Here is a 16,360-nt window from a genome sequence, read left to right as displayed (position 1 = left end):
AAAAGTTTGATTAAAATACTAAACAAAAGTAAGAATGCTTTTGTAACAGAATAAATTCACAAAATTAGGCAATTTTAAGGCTTCTCATTAAAAAAAACTGTATGTAAAAGGGTTTTCAAAACAAACTGTTAGTTTTTGCAAAGTTACAATATACGGCTACAAAAGATCCGACGAAAAAGTCGGCTCTTCTTTGTGAGCCAAATCAAAAGAGCCGTCTCTCTGAAAAGAGCCGCACTTCCCATCACTACTAGTTTGGTCCATGGTTTGGTCACACAGGCCTGACAACCCTGGCGGATGGATAATTTATGAAAAGACGCATTTCAGCGCGAATCTTGGCATCTACCTCATTCTTCCCTTTTCGTTTGCAGAGATATCCTTGCAAAAGGTAAGACAAATTGTTAAACTATTTTGAACAACTGGTTTTCCCGTATTATGGTCCATGTTATCGTTGCTTGATTTATGTGTGACATTAAGTTTATTATGTTCAGGAGGATCGGAGTTAGATGTGGCATGGTAAGCTAGCTGGCTGAACAGTCTGGCCTTACAGGTGGTGCAGCTAGCAGGTAACATTAGCCACGTAGACCGCGCGGGTTTTTGTAAAGTTGAGAGGATAATGTAATTGAGATAACGACACTATTTCTTGTTTAGTTCCAAATTAGTATCTGAAATAAAGATGAGATGAGGGACGGGTGGTTGACTCCATAGCTTGATTAACGCACGTCGGTGCCAAGGGCAAGATGCCTATTGAGAGGCTGATTCTGGTCTGTAGGTGTCTGACAGTGGGCTATAGCTGATGGAGTGGGGCAGCGGGAAAGTGTTATTCAAAGGCTGTGCAGAAATTAAAGGCTGTCTGCGCTAAATCTGTCCGTGGAAATAGATTTCCACAGCAGATATCCTCGTTATAACAAGACTGACCTAGCAACGCATGTTTGTATTCATTTGTGCTGTGAAATTACACAGATGCACGATGTTGATATAAAGCCCAAAACCCACAGGATCCGTGCTGGGTGCGTTCCGTCAGCATTCCGTCCCGGCTCTGCCAGGCAGCGCTCGGCGTTGCGCAGATGCCCGCTGGAAGTGTGTTTGCAGCGTAGAAGCAGCGTAGTAGCAGTGTAGCGCATCCCATGGCAGCTGGGCTCAGTATACAGAAAACAACATACAACAGGTTGATTTGCCTTTCTGCGATCTATTTCCTGCTAAATTTTGATATTATTCTGTGACCGTTGTGCTTCTACTGTATGTGAACAAGCAACAGTGTTTTTAAAATTTCGTTTTTTCCAGGTTTATTCCTGTTTAGTAATGTAAACTATGTTCTACTTTACCTGTACCTTCAGACAGAGTTAACAGCTTTAAGTCCTGTTATGGTTGACATGGATCAGGGATAGACCATGGGGTTGTTCTATGTTAATGATAAATCCATAACCAGGGAGTATTTCTCATCTGCCTTAACTAATTAACAGTCAGGAGTCCACATATGGTGTTTTATTTTGGAATTCACCGGATGACATGGGCCTCTTCCACGCTTGACTTCCTGTCTGATGCTGTCTGCCCTGTGGAAGCATCAAAGATAGACTCAGGGTGATGCTGTATTGATTAGAATGGGAACGTCTTTACTGCGTAGCATGCAACGTTGACAGAGCGCACTCAACATCCTGTGGGTAAAAAAATAAAAATAAATTTATATATATGTGCGTGTGTGTATATGTATATATATATATATATATATATATATATATATATATATATATATATAAAGAAAGAAAGAAAAATTACATAAAAATAGGACTCAAAAATTTAATATAAGGTGGAAATAAATACAATAATATAAAAATACAATAAATATCAATAAATAAGCTCTGCGCTCATATTTATTTATTTATTTGCTGAAGACACTGTCAGCATGAAATGCAGGGAGGCGGTCCGAAGTGTGTCTTGGGTTGATCAGCATGTGAGTGCAGAGATCTACTTTGCATGAAGTCATGAAAGTCTGCCCTGTGTAGGCTCACATCAGCCTGGTCTGTCCACGATGAATGCTAAACTAAATGAATGCTTAAGTTTTGTGAATATGATGCCTTAGAACTGTTCATTCTCATCTCTAACTAGTTGTTAATCTATTTTGTTTCAGATCCAAAAATGGATTACCACAGTAGCTCGCGGACTAAACGGAGACGAATTAAAGCAAGAGTTGCGGAGCACTTGCGGATGTTCGAACATTATGGTCTCAAAAATAATGTCTCATCAAATCCAGGCCATGTCATCGAACCAGAAAGCCATATTCAAATGGAAGTGTTGGATTTGCAGGATTTTCAATATGAAAGTGACCAAGAACCGGATTATGACATGTTATCCAGTGACAGCAATGAAGAATTTGATTCTGAGGGTTGCATTGAAGAAACTGACCCTTGCACTGATGTCAAAAGGAAGTTGGCTGATTGGGCAGCAAGTCGCAACATTTCACACAGTGCCCTGTCAGAACTACTACAAATTTTAGTGCAGTGCGGCCTGGATCTTCCCAAAGATCCAAGGACTCTTTTATCAACTTCAAAAACATGTGAAGTCAAAGACATTGGAGATGGGTGTTATCATCATTTTGGGATATCAAATGCTCTAACTACATTGCTATCACAGCAATCTCAACCTTCAGTTGAGTCTCTAACTCTTCGTGTCAACATTGATGGATTGCCCCTCTTCCGAAGCTCAAAAATGGAGTTATGGCCTATTTTGGCCAAAGTCAAAGAAATTCCAGGATGTAATGTTATTATCATTGGTCTGTATGCAGGTCCTACAAAGCCTAATTCTGTTGAGGAATACCTGAAGGACTTCATCCAGGACCTGAAGCATGTAACTCAGGTGGGTTTACATTACAATGGAATACATTACAAGATTGCACTTCCTGATGCCTTTATCTGTGATGCCCCTGCCCGTGCCTTCTTAAAACGTACCAAGGGTCATTCAGGTTACAGCTCCTGTGAACGCTGTACCGAGCATGGAGTTCGAACAGGGAACAGGGTTGTATTTCCAGATCTGGCTGCACCACTGAGAACAGATGAACAGTTTGAACATATGGCAGATGAGGAACATCATCATGGTGTTTCACCCCTACAAGAGCTAGGCATGGGAATGGTGTCATGCTTTGTTCTTGACTACATGCATCTAGTTTGCCTAGGAAATGTGCGAAAACTTGTGAGTCTGTGGATCAAAGGACCATTACGGTGTAGGGTTTCTGCAGCCACCATTGCAGTTATCTCCAGCCACTTAAAAATAATCAGAGGACATCTGCCGAGGAATTTTGCTCGAAAACCACGGTCACTCATGGAATACAGTCAGTGGAAGGCCACAGAATTCAGACAGTTTCTGTTGTACACAGGCCCCGTGGTTCTTAAAGGACGTTTACCTCCAAGACTATACAAGAACTTTATGTTGCTGTCTGTAGCAATAAGAATTCTTCTTAGCCCAGCTTTGTGTAGCAAATACTGTGATTATGCGGACAAACTATTGAAATGTTATGTGACCAATTTTGCAAAGATTTATGGAACAGAGCACATTGTGTACAACACCCACTCTTTAATTCATCTGGCTGATGATGCAAGGAAGTTTGGTCCCCTAGACAATGTTTCATGTTTTCCTTTCGAAAATTATCTGGGAATATTAAAGAGGCTGGTAAGAAGACCACAAAACCCTGTCCAACAAGTTGTTCGACGCTTAGGTGAAAAACCCAGCTGTCCTCAAGGAAAGATCAAGGAAATGAGGAACAAGCCTCAACCACCACATGCATGTGGTCCAACTCTCTCAAACTTTCCTTCTTGTATACAGTACAAAAGGTACATATACGAGGGAAACATTATATCTTGCTCTCAAGGCAACAACTGCTTTGATGTTGAGGCCAAAGTTGCTGTTGTGAAGAACATTGTGGAGTCTGCAGCATCTGGAGAAGTGTATGCTGTGTGCCAGTTTTACGAGCGACAAGGATGCTTTTACAATTATCCTATTGACGTTTCTTGTATGGGGATCAGAAAGGTGACACAGCTCACTGACAGGCTTCATGGCGTGCTTCTGACTGACTTGACAAAAAAACTGATACTGCTTCCTGTTCAAGATGAAAAAGTGGCTTTTCCCCAGTTACACGACTGTTGATCTACCTAATATTAACTTTGCAGCATGCCCCTCTTCAGCATTGTGGAGTTCAGAGAGGAAGTGTCAAGTGAAGGAAGGGCTCTTGTGGATATTATTCCATCATGTTGGTTCACTGATGAGGACAAGACGGACTGTTTTTGGCCAGCAGGCCACAATCTTAATATCACCAAGGCAGTGAAACAGCGGCAAAGACCAGATGCTTCATGGGGGACATACAGTGTGCGTGCACTTGGACATGCAGGTAAAGAAAAGGGTTTTTTGGTTGTGGATGGCAGGGGGTAGGTGTAACAATTTAGCTGTAACCATATGTTTTGTTTTGTTTTTGTCACTTGACAGACACATATGAGGATGCTCGACGCAAGCTTGCACAAGCAGAGGCTACTTCTGATCTTCAAACAGACAACGATGTACCAAAGAAGAGACAAAGAAGGTAAGTGTACTTAAACACATCAAGTAAAGCACTAGAACTAAATGTCTGTCTAAGAAACTATATTCTCAGAGGCTTATACATTTTTGAGTACACCCCAGGTTCAATAGTCCTGTTTATTTTGTAAGGATAGGAAGATTCCAAGACTGATTCCTTTACCTGAGCTTTGGGTATGGTATCTTCTAGTGGTGTAAAGGTAGGACTTCATACTGTACCAATTTGGTGCAGGTCTCTCGATACGGTACAGACATGTACCGAATAGGTACATGTTGAACAAAGCTCATACACAGATGGAAAACCAGAGAACAACTCACTGTCACACTGTCCTGGCAACCACACTGTTCAGGATTCAGTTCAGAAGTGGTACAGTTCTATACATGCGTACTCAGACCTTTTTAGGGGGGGTCAGGGGCATGGTCCCCTGTAAGAAAATTTAGTACATTTAAAAGTAATAACATCAATCTTTTGAGAGTGAAATTAAAGGGCTAAACCTATGAAACAAATTTGTGCTTTAATTTTGAATGGTTTCCTGGTCTGACCTGAAAGATTTTAATGATACAAGCCTTAAAAAGCTGTGATTAATATCAGTAAGCTTTATTTAGCCTTTAATGCATGTTCAAGTTTGTATCCATAATAACAGACTCATTGTCTGCTTAAGTCTTTTGACCTGCATGACCATCTCTGATTTTAACTGAAACAAATTTCCACCAAAAAATTGTCTGTCACACCCTTTATTCCCGTTTATGCTGGGATTGTGTTTAAATCTGTTATTGCATTATTTATTAACTATTATATTATTCACATACTATTACTATAGATCATTTATTATAAGTAATACTTAATTTAATTTATGGGTTAAGTTCACATTATACATGGATCAAAATTGTGTTTTTCCTCTTTGCCTAATATATGTATTTTTAAAGATAAATTTGAGTGTAAATGAATCCCAAAGTCAAAGCTGACTCCGCCCACTTACATTTTTGAAAAATACACACAAAATTAGCAATTTGGTACTGAGAGGAGGGAGGGGGAAAAGGACAGGTATTTTCAGATGAGATGGGAGTGACAGTGATGTCCCCTTGCCAGAAAGTGACAAATGGGGCTTTTCCATTACACAATGCTGCTCAGCCTGACTGCAGCCCAGCCCAGCAGAGGATTTTCTTTTTCATGTATGGCAGCATGGTTCGAAATAACTGGGCCTGATGTGAAAACGCCCTAAGTTGGACTGAAATTAAACTAAATGTTTTGAAAGAAGACATTGATTAAACTGAACTGAAGAGCATGAAAAAGACTTTTTGAGCAAAAAAGGATTTGAATTTATTTTGTCATTGTGAAATAATTTAATCTATGTTCATTTATTTTGTTGAAATTTTCATACAATTTTGAATAACCTTATCCAAGTCTCCTTGGTATGAATATTTACAGAGTATTTTTAAATATGAATATTAAATATAAAAATGAATATTTTTAACAGAGCTCTGTCTCTGTGTTTACCTGTTTAACACACACCTGCACATGAAGACAATCTGCTCTCTGTTTATTTCGTCCTGAAGCATCACGGATCGATTCACCGGTAAAATGCCTCATTATTAAATGATTTATTACTTTAAGAGAAAATATAACCCATGCAACTCTTTTCAAACCCCGTGCTCATTAATGATCAGCCTGATATGAACCTTTATTAACATGACGGGAAATATAACAAGTGTTTTTACTAACAGACAAACGTTACTGTCAGACTTTAATTCTCTTCATGAAGAAAACGAGAACAAACGGGGAAACTAACAGGAGGAATAACTGACCATGAATATATCTATTCTATCTATTGTTGGAGGACCTCTCTGAATGCCTGGTCCTCGCGTGTTCGTTTGATGAAGAAAAATAGGAGGAGGTATTGAAGTTTCAAAAATCAGCTTTATTCTAAACACCAGTAGAAATTGCAAAGTGTACAGAGCTCTGGGTCTGACTATCGTGTCCCTGATCAACAACAGTGCTGTTCAGTTCGCGAAGTCTGAACTGACTACTTTTTCCCTGACCCAGTATTTATTAACACATAGGATGAATTTGAATTGTGCATAATTTGAGGGCGTTGCCTCCCCCTCATTGGCCCGAGGTGGTCCACGTCGTCCTCGTTCTGACTCCCATCATACTCCTCAAGGCCTGAGAAGTTGTCCTGAAACGTGAAAGTTAGCGCACACACATTCCTGTCTACCCTCAAGGATAACGTTCTCTCATCATTCACCAATGCACATCAGCTACGTGTGGTCTGCCACCTGCCCCCCTTAATTCCTGGGATACTGAACCTATGTCTGCTGATGCATGGAATTCTCCCAAGGCCCTGGTTCCTGTTTTTGGCTACATTACGTCTTACTTTTGATATGTCGTTGTGACTACGACCTTCAGGTCCTTCTTGTTGTTATGGTTTTCCGCTATCAGACATGCAGTCATGGCGTTCTTTGGTTCTCAGTACTTTTCCACTCTCTCAGATGTTCAGGGTGACAGAGGCCTCAATACTGTACAGGTCTCAGTTCTCCGTGGTGCCAAGCTGCATGGTTTCAGTACACACTATATTTGTATCTAAACACTCGTGATGATTAGTATATTTGGCTATATGAGTAAAATTAATATGATATAATATGATTAAGTAAATGAATGTGATTGAGTAAATAGTGCCAATTGTGAGTATGTAAGAGTGAGGTGTGGAGTCCCATATCCACAAGTCCCCCTCTTGGTCTCAGCTCCCTGAGACCAACAAACCAGGACTTCACACGGAATCCCCATGCGGAGCCACTGCCAGGGTGTAGGCACCTCTGCGACAATGCCCAAGTTCTGGTAGCGCAACCACCTGGTAGCGAGCGTGGGGTCCCTGCTTCTCAAATGCGGCCACGATGGCATGGTTACAGAGAGACCTAATACAGGGAATACAACAGCATCCAACCAACACCACCACACACAACATACCAGCCAGGGAAACACCCATCGAGACGAGCACACCTATCCACTTACCCAACCACCTAGGTGTCTTTTCTGGAATCTCTCGTGGTCACTTGGTGAGGTTCCACGGACTTGTCGTCACTGCAAGATATTTCAGGGGAGGGAATACAACAACAACAACAACAACACGACATAACAATCAATATAGTGAGAATTAATGAATATTAAGCCAAAATAGCGCCATCTAGTGGAGTCCGTTACCTCCCATGTAGCTGAGCAGAACTTCTCTCAACGTAAGTTGTTTTATGCCTTCACACCTAATGACTCTACACTCTTAATGTTTAGCGAAGCTAAATAATAAAATGTCTCCTTTTTCTACCACCCAGGAACAGTTTATGCTTGTTCCATCAGATCCCTGCGAATGTCTGCTCGGGTTCTCGCAGGAGGGTCTGCTGCAGCACACAATGACCAATGAAACCAGGTGTTTCCTTTCCCCTTAAGTCGAACTGCGTGAGTTGTCCTCTCCGTCACCTGAAAGGGCCCTGTCCATCTAGGTTCCGTCCACTTCCGTTTGATGACCTTCAGGAGCACCCACTCAGCGTCGGTAGGGGGAAGCGGCTTCTCCTCACCCCCTCTGATCTCTGCGATCTGGGCGGAAAATGCTGAACCAAGGGCCGTGAGCTGATCATAATATGGCTTATAGGCCAAGAAAGGAGTTTACTGTGCTATAACAACACCAGCTCCTGGTCCAGGAAACTGCTGTCCACATATAAGTTCATATGGTGTGAATCCTGTCCGCAAACTAACTGAGCTCCTTACTGACATCAAAGCCAGTGGGAGAGCATCCACCCAGCTAAGTTTGTTTTGTGCACACACTTTGCTGATTTTACCTTTTAGGGTCTGATTCATTCTTTCTACCTTTCCCTGAGACAGTGGGTGATACACAGTTCCAAAGGCATGTTTTAGACCCAGCTGGGCTTCTACTGCTTGTAGATGTTTATTTTTAAAATGTGTGCCATTATCAGATCGAATCTTTTTAGGGAAACCATGTGTGGGAATGTAGTGGTTAATCAAAAACTTCACTACTGTTTGTGCATCCTCTTTTTTAGCTGGTACAGCCTCAGGCCAGCCGGTGTATGCATCCACCGCCACCAGGAGGTATCTGTACCCTTTCACCCGATCAATCATGTCTGTTCTCTGTTGCGTCTAATGTTACACTCACATATGACAACACCTGTCTCTCCCCCCCCTTTTTTTGAAAAAGCACCGCATTAACTGAGTGTGGTTTTTCAGAAACATCCAAAAAGAAGGGTAAGGTGTAATCAGGAACTGCCAAGGCGGCTGTGTGCGAGAGAACCTGCTTTAGTGTGATAAAACTTTGTTCAGCGACCACGTCCCAAATTAATGATGCAGCGAGATTACGCATGCCTTGCTCATTAACCATAGCACGCAAAGGGGCTGTAAGCTCCGCATACTCCGGCACAAAATGACGACTGTAGCCTGTAAGGCCCAGAAATGAAAGCATTTGCTTCACGGTTTGTGGCTTAGTATGATGCAAGATAGCATCCTTGTGGGCAGGAGACACCCCTGTTCCTTTGTGAGAGACTACCCTGCCCAGGAAAGACACAACTTGTCTGCAGCATTGTAGCTTTTTCTGTGAAACTTTGAAACCGACTTCTAGCAATCTGCGCAATACTACATCCGTAGCAGCGAGGCAATCTTGTGCTGTGGGGGACGCAATTAACAAATCATCAACATACTGCACCAACACCGAGCCCAGTGGTAGGGGAAGATCGGTCAGCAAGTTTCTGAGTACATGATTAAAAATGCCGGGTGACAACACAAACCCCTGCGGCATCCTCGTGTATGTCAGCTGACGACCCGCATACGTGAAAGAAAAAATGTCACGCAGCGAGGGATCGAGCGGAAGACAGAAAAATGCATTAGCCAGATCTACACAACTGAACCATTTGTGCTCAGGGGCGACAGCAGACAGTGCTGTATATGGATTGGGTACTGACAGTGTAGGGGTTGCTACAATGCGATTAATTGCCCTCAAATCATGTGCCATGCGATATTTTCCTGAATCTTGTTTTTGGACAGGCAGGATAGGCGTATTCCAATTGCTCTGGTTATCAATCAGGACACCAGCAGCTAATAAGCCATTAATGGTGTCTGCAATGCCTTCCTCTGCCACAGCTTTGTGTGGATACTGCCTCTGCCAGATTGGTCTAGAATCAGGAGTAGAAATTAGATCAAACATTATGGGAGCGACAGTGGAACAAAAACCTACATCTGTCGGGCCCGAAGACCAGAGAGAGGTAGGAATGGCGTTTAGCATACCGGCAGCATCTGGATAATCAGTTTTTTCTCTGCCATGAAATCTCTCAATTTGTTGGTGTTCCAAAAGGACAGTGTCCTCTGTCGTCTGTGAGATTCTGTATGCTTTTTCTGATGGAGAATAAGACACGTGTGGGAGTTGAGTGGGTTCCCAGTCCGAAGCTTTTAACAGCCTTTTGGTCATGGGACCCAGTTCTTTGGCCTGATGCTCAGTATGTACAGCGAGAGTGATGTGTGGCGAGGAGACTTCAGCCATTTCATAATATTGTGACAATTCAGGACTCAAATTTACTGCTGCAACTATTCCCTCTGCACCTGCATACAAGCACGTTGAGTGTACCGGTTCTACCCTGCCCTCCATTACCTCAAAAGCCTCACGATACACCAAGTCCTCGTCACGGTCATAAAACAGAGTCACGTGGAGCGGGTCAGGTGGAGGAGCATAGGGATGCAACATGTGGAGCCAGGGCTTCCAAGCAGTGTACAAAGACGAAACTCCGCCCCCTTTCGTTGTCTCAGGTTGCACCAGCCCCCAATAGATGTCAGCCCACTGAGGCTCTGTACCAGGTGAATTGTCCTGACCCAGAAACATCTGGGACTGCGAGGAAATTCTGCTAACAGAGCAGTTGAAAGATTGTCCATTTGGAAAAGTCACAACCATACCGTCTGGGCTGCACAAAATAGATGCTCCACTTTTGACCACTTGGGGTATGGGCGGCTGATACTGTGCAGGGGCTGCTGCATAGGGTGTTTGGGGCATGGGCGGCTGATACTGTTGTTCTTGTGAGGGTCTCTGTCCAGGCGCATACACCCGCTGTGTGTGCCACGGTGTCATAGGGCAGAATCTGGAGATATGTCCGATCACGCCACATGTGAAGCAACGCATTGGCTGACCCCCAGGTGCACCCCGTCCGCGTCCCCCTTGCCTGTAACCACCCCTCGCGAACCCCATCGGCCGCTGAGGCTGTCTGCACATGGGCTGCATAGGCGGATACGCCGGCGCAGTTGCAGGAGGAGCAACCAGCTGCTGAGGAGCATGTTGACCCTGTGTGGGCACAGGAGCCACTGGTTGCTGCATCATATGAGTGGTTGGTTTATTGGCCTTTTTATCATCCTATAATTTACGCCTCTCACTGTCCAGTTGCATCTTAAGCAATTGTGCTGTGTTGTTTGACACCTCAGCATCATGGACTTTTTGTTTTTCTTCCACTTGCCGCACATAGTGAGCTAAATGCTTCTCCCACTTGTCTCCATCACATCCTAGTAAATCAGGGTTAGCTTGCATTTGTGCCTGCACTGACCTTGGCATTCCTTCTAAAATAGCTCTCCGGAACATAGCTGTCTGCAGCCTGTCCGAGCTGGGATGAGTTCCAGCTACACTGATCCAAGTGTCTTTACACCGAATGAAAAATTCAGGCATGCTCTCTTTATCTCTTCTGTTTAAGGTTAAAGAGTGTAATGCTCCCTCGGGCACTGGATATATGGTACGCATGGCAGTGCCTATGGCTGTAGCATAGGTCGTGAATAATGCATCATCTGGCACTATTGCTGTTTGAGCTTGAACTTCAATTTTTTGTTGCTCATGCAGGGGAAGCTGTCGGCCAATTAATGCTCTCCAGTCCCCCATCGCTATTGTCCAGCCGTTTGTCAGCTGACAGAATTTAGTCATCCACCCCTGTCCCCCTTCAGTGGGTGTAGGCATTTTTTCAGAAATGCAATTCATGTCCGTGAAGGAAAAAGGTTTATAGGCGGAGCTGCCATTGTTCGCAGTTAATATGGGGAGAGCGAGACCTGGAGCTAAACAGGGTTTAGATTTCCGAGTGTGACTCGCCACCGGTGACGGTGGGGTCGGGCGTCTCTCTGTTTCATTGTCATGTTGTGCAGGAGCATTGCAAGGTGTGCGTTCACTTAGTCCCCTGTTTGGTCGTCGCGGCGGGTTAGTTGGATTGTACATAACCAATCGGCCCACAAACTCAGCATCGTATCTTTGTTCGTCATCGTCGATGTAGCAACTATCTAACTCGTAGTCCTGATCTTCGCTCTCTGTATTCTGATCTTCCTCCCTGTCACGGGGAAGTGCTCTCAGATTCCTGCATGTACCAGCTTGAACTCCTGTCTCCCTAAAAGCTCTATCTATGAATGGATTGCTAGTGGAGGGCGCGGGGGCAACACCATCCCCTGTGACTTGAGGTAAACCAGGCACGCGTGGCGTGGACTGGTATGCTGGCTTTATGGGAGGAATGTCCTCCCCTTTTGGCTTTTGTGTGGGACCGCTATCCCTCAGCTCATCCTGCACTTGTTCTATCTGCTGTATTTGTTCTGACAGCTCTGCTTGACGCTCCTGTATGGCCAGTGTAGTTTCCCGTATACATTCCTGCTGCAGATTCCATAAAGTCTGCAGTTCTTGGAGGCGTCCCCCTGCCTCTATGTCCTGCTCTAAATCTATGATCCCCCCCCTTTATTCTCATCGCAGGAGCCTGCATGATTCTCTGTGTGCTCTCTGTGTAACGCGGGGGAGAGGCAGGAGTCCTCCTATGATCTGGCTCAGTCTGTCGTAACGTTAGGTCGGGGTAGAGCGGTGGGGGCTGTGCTCCTGCAGGGGGAGCACCCGGCACCGCCCCCGCCGAGCGCGGCGCGGGCTGCGGCCCCACGTGAGGAGCACCTCCCACCGCCCCTGTTTTTGTCTCCGTCTGTGTCAGAGTCTGTGTGGGGGTGTGACTGTTTACTACCGCCGCACAAGTCAGTGTCATCATGTGTACTGCTGCTTTTCTCTCCTCTTGGGCCGCTAATTCTGCCTTCCACTTTCTCCTAATCTTCCATCCCCCTTTATCCTCTTCGGCCTGGGTTTTCTGGAGCTGTCCTACCAGTACTCTCTCAGCCTTGGCGAGGTGTGGTAAAAGCTCAACCGGTTCCTCATCATCCGGGACATGACCCTGCTCCTGGAGCCATAGCCATGTGTCATCATAACCCTTCAGCTGCTTCTCTCTGCCTTTTTTGGGAAGCCCATTAGCCAATTGGAGTCTAATTAACTTCCACTGTTCTCCGACTGAGCTTGCTCCACACCCCCCGTATTCTTCACACTCCCTATCAAATTTTCCCTCCATCTCTCTCACGCCCTACAAATATATATTCTATTACTTATATAGTTTATAATTAGGGTACGGTTTACACGCAGCAAATGTACTACCGCACTATATATTTTATAATTCAGCGCACGTTTATACACTGTAAATGTACTACAACTATATATATTATATAATTCAACTCACGTTCATACACTGTAAATGTACTACAACACTCTATACTGTTATGGTTACAAACACATACAGGTCTCGTGTGAATAGCTCATTGACCAGCACCTGCGCTTCAGTGAAACAAACTTCTAGGCTGAACTGGTTCAGTCCGGTTTCACTCTGGGGGTCAATTCCCAAGCGACAGATGCCTTTTAGACAACACGGTTCCTGTATCCAAACCACCCTTTCACCCACAGAAACCAGGATCAGCAGTGAAGAGACTCACTTCAAATGTGCTTGATCCTTCGAAGCCTCCCACGTTACAACAACCCCTTAATTAGTACTTTTAGCAGGGTAAGAATATACCAATTCTCAATGCTATTGGCCGGTCACACTTACACAGTAATTAAACTAGCCTCGTACTTGCTGTATCAATCGGCGCTGACTTCTCGCTAACACAGCATGTTTCGTGCAGGAGTGGCACCTGCCCCAGGGATTTCAACCTTTGGGACACCCCGGACACCAATTTTTCCCTCTCGGTGGTTCCCACTTCCGGTATCAAGGAACCGGCGGCCTTGGTGCTTCTTTAATCCACACCTCTGTTTTACTCTGCTCTACTTTTTTTATTTTTAACTTTTTCTTTTCAACAGAGTCGGGACGGCTTCTAAACCGTTGGTTTAACGTGCTAGGACTCTCACCTAACCCAGGTTCCCACCTTTCGGGCGTAGCCAGCTGTAGCGCCTTCAACAGCAGGCCCCCCTTTTGCTCTCCTCCTTAAGGGAGTTAGCCTATGTTGCAGCTTATACTGGTTTTCTTTTTCAATTAAACTAGGACGAGTGGGTTTGAGTGACTGCAAAAGTAAATTTATAGTGGCCAAAATGCAGGACTTTGTTATAACAGGTGTCTGCTTACCTCTTTTTTTGTGGTAGCTACCCTGGTTTTGCCGTCACTCGTCTCACGTGCCCGTTGTGTGGTAAATCTCAGTCTGCACTTCTCACTCCTCCTTCTCCATCACGTCGGGGTCACCAATTGTTGGAGGACCTCTCTGAATGCCTGGTCCTCGCGTGTTCGTTTGATGAAGAAAAATAGGAGGAGGTATTGAAGTTTCAAAAATCAGCTTTATTCTAAACACCAGTAGAAATTGCAAAGTGTACAGAGCTCTGGGTCTGACTATCGTGTCCCTGATCAACAACAGTGCTGTTCAGTTCGCGAAGTCTGAACTGACTACTTTTTCCCTGACCCAGTATTTATTAACACATAGGATGAATTTGAATTGTGCATAATTTGAGGGCGTTGCCTCCCCCTCATTGGCCCGAGGTGGTCCACGTCGTCCTCGTTCTGACTCCCATCATACTCCTCAAGGCCTGAGAAGTTGTCCTGAAACGTGAAAGTTAGCGCACACACATTCCTGTCTACCCTCAAGGATAACGTTCTCTCATCATTCACCAATGCACATCAGCTACGTGTGGTCTGCCACCTGCCCCCCTTAATTCCTGGGATACTGAACCTATGTCTGCTGATGCATGGAATTCTCCCAAGGCCCTGGTTCCTGTTTTTGGCTACATTACGTCTTACTTTTGATATGTCGTTGTGACTACGACCTTCAGGTCCTTCTTGTTGTTATGGTTTTCCGCTATCAGACATGCAGTCATGGCGTTCTTTGGTTCTCAGTACTTTTCCACTCTCTCAGATGTTCAGGGTGACAGAGGCCTCAATACTGTACAGGTCTCAGTTCTCCGTGGTGCCAAGCTGCATGGTTTCAGTACACACTATATTTGTATCTAAACACTCGTGATGATTAGTATATTTGGCTATATGAGTAAAATTAATATGATATAATATGATTAAGTAAATGAATGTGATTGAGTAAATAGTGCCAATTGTGAGTATGTAAGAGTGAGGTGTGGAGTCCCATATCCACACTATGATATTAGATATTATGTCTCTATTTAATCAGACAGTGAATCTGAAATAAACAATCAGATATAAAACTCAGGAGTGATCCTGTTATTTTGATTTTATGTTCAGTATTTCGTGTTTGAAACTCACATCAAACACTTTTTAATCTCAGCTCATCACACACAGACGGATGTTTATGATCTGTTTCAGGGCACCCTTAGTGACTGTTTTAAGGTCCATCTTTTCATTATTATTAAACTCAGCTGAAGTTAAGTTTCAGTTAAGTCCGAGCCGCTGCAGCGTCCAATCAGTGCGAGGTATTTGTTAAGGGGGCGTGTCTGTCAGAGAAAAGACTTCCGTGAAGTCTGCTCCCGTGTCTCCTCGATTATCCCTCCTCCGATCAGTCTCCTCCGTCCTCACTCCTCTCTCCTCCAGCAGCGTTAGGAGCTTTGGGACGCAATTTAAAATGGCGGGTCAGTAACTACTTCCGGTTTGGCAGAGGAGAGAGGAGACTGCAGTTAAGAGCTTTGAGACGCACCCACTGTCCCTGCTTAGCCTGGGTCACAGCCTTAGTGCACCTTACTACCTCCTTTCTATCTATGTACCAGCTCCACGACCAGCCTCCTTCTACCTTTGGGACATGCTTTGTTCCATGCTGGTTGGCCTGAGCTTCCTCCCTGGGAGTCCAGACTCATCAGTAATTTCTAATCTTTCCTCTCCATATTTTCTAAATTGCTCCACCTGTTTACTATTATTAAGGTCCTCAATGTACCATCAGACAAAGACAATCAATTATAACAATTCAACTGATTCCTAAGTTATCAATGCAGCTGACAAAGAATAATCTGCCTTTTATTTATTTGGCATAAGACTTTTAAGACTCATACTTGTGGATAACACCGATAACACCAAGTGAAACGCCTATCAGATACAAATTGACCACATTTTCTTACTATAACCTGTCTTTGTTCAGCTGTGTACTTTGATGCTGCGAGTTAATTAGTATTGTTAATTCAACAAATGGGAACAAAAACAGATGGGATGGAATGCAATGCAGTATTTGCATTATGTTAATGTATGTACGCCTAGCACTGTCTTGATAACATTTGAGTAACTTCTCTTTACTTTTATCTTAATGTAGGCGATCCATGAGAGCCCCACCCCTTGAATCAAGTGAAGAGGAATCCGATACATGTGGTGACGATGAAGTGCCTCCCTCTCCTCCCATTGAATTTGGTAGCCATTTTAAAGCATATAAGCCAATTGTAAGTGCGAGAGTAACCAGTCACGATGCTTACTCAGGAAGCACCAGTACACCATACAGAGTAAATGACTATAGTTCCACCCCGACTCTGCAAAGCCCCAGTGCCACCCCGACTCTGCAAAGCCCCAG

General features: G+C 44.2%; 1 long non-coding RNA gene and 1 pseudogene across 1 annotated transcript; one reads left to right on the top strand and one right to left on the bottom strand.

Moving 5' to 3' along the window:
• Positions 1-315: 315 nt before the first annotated feature.
• LOC117809081 lies at positions 316-4,496 on the top strand. Its single transcript, XR_004630431.1, has 4 exons — positions 316-385; positions 2,780-2,850; positions 4,158-4,375; positions 4,471-4,496. It is a non-coding gene; the product is annotated as an uncharacterized LOC117809081 (long non-coding RNA).
• A 3,260-nt stretch (positions 4,497-7,756) lies between these two features.
• Positions 7,757-10,938, bottom strand: LOC117809080 (annotated as a pseudogene).
• Between the last annotated feature and the right edge of the window lie 5,422 nt (positions 10,939-16,360).

The sequence above is a fragment of the Notolabrus celidotus genome, unplaced genomic scaffold (assembly GCF_009762535.1).
Source record: "Notolabrus celidotus isolate fNotCel1 unplaced genomic scaffold, fNotCel1.pri scaffold_228_arrow_ctg1, whole genome shotgun sequence".
Lineage (NCBI taxonomy): Eukaryota > Metazoa > Chordata > Actinopteri > Labriformes > Labridae > Notolabrus > Notolabrus celidotus.
The sequence above is the reverse complement of the archived record's forward strand: the minus strand, read 5'-3'. Positions and strand labels throughout refer to the sequence as shown.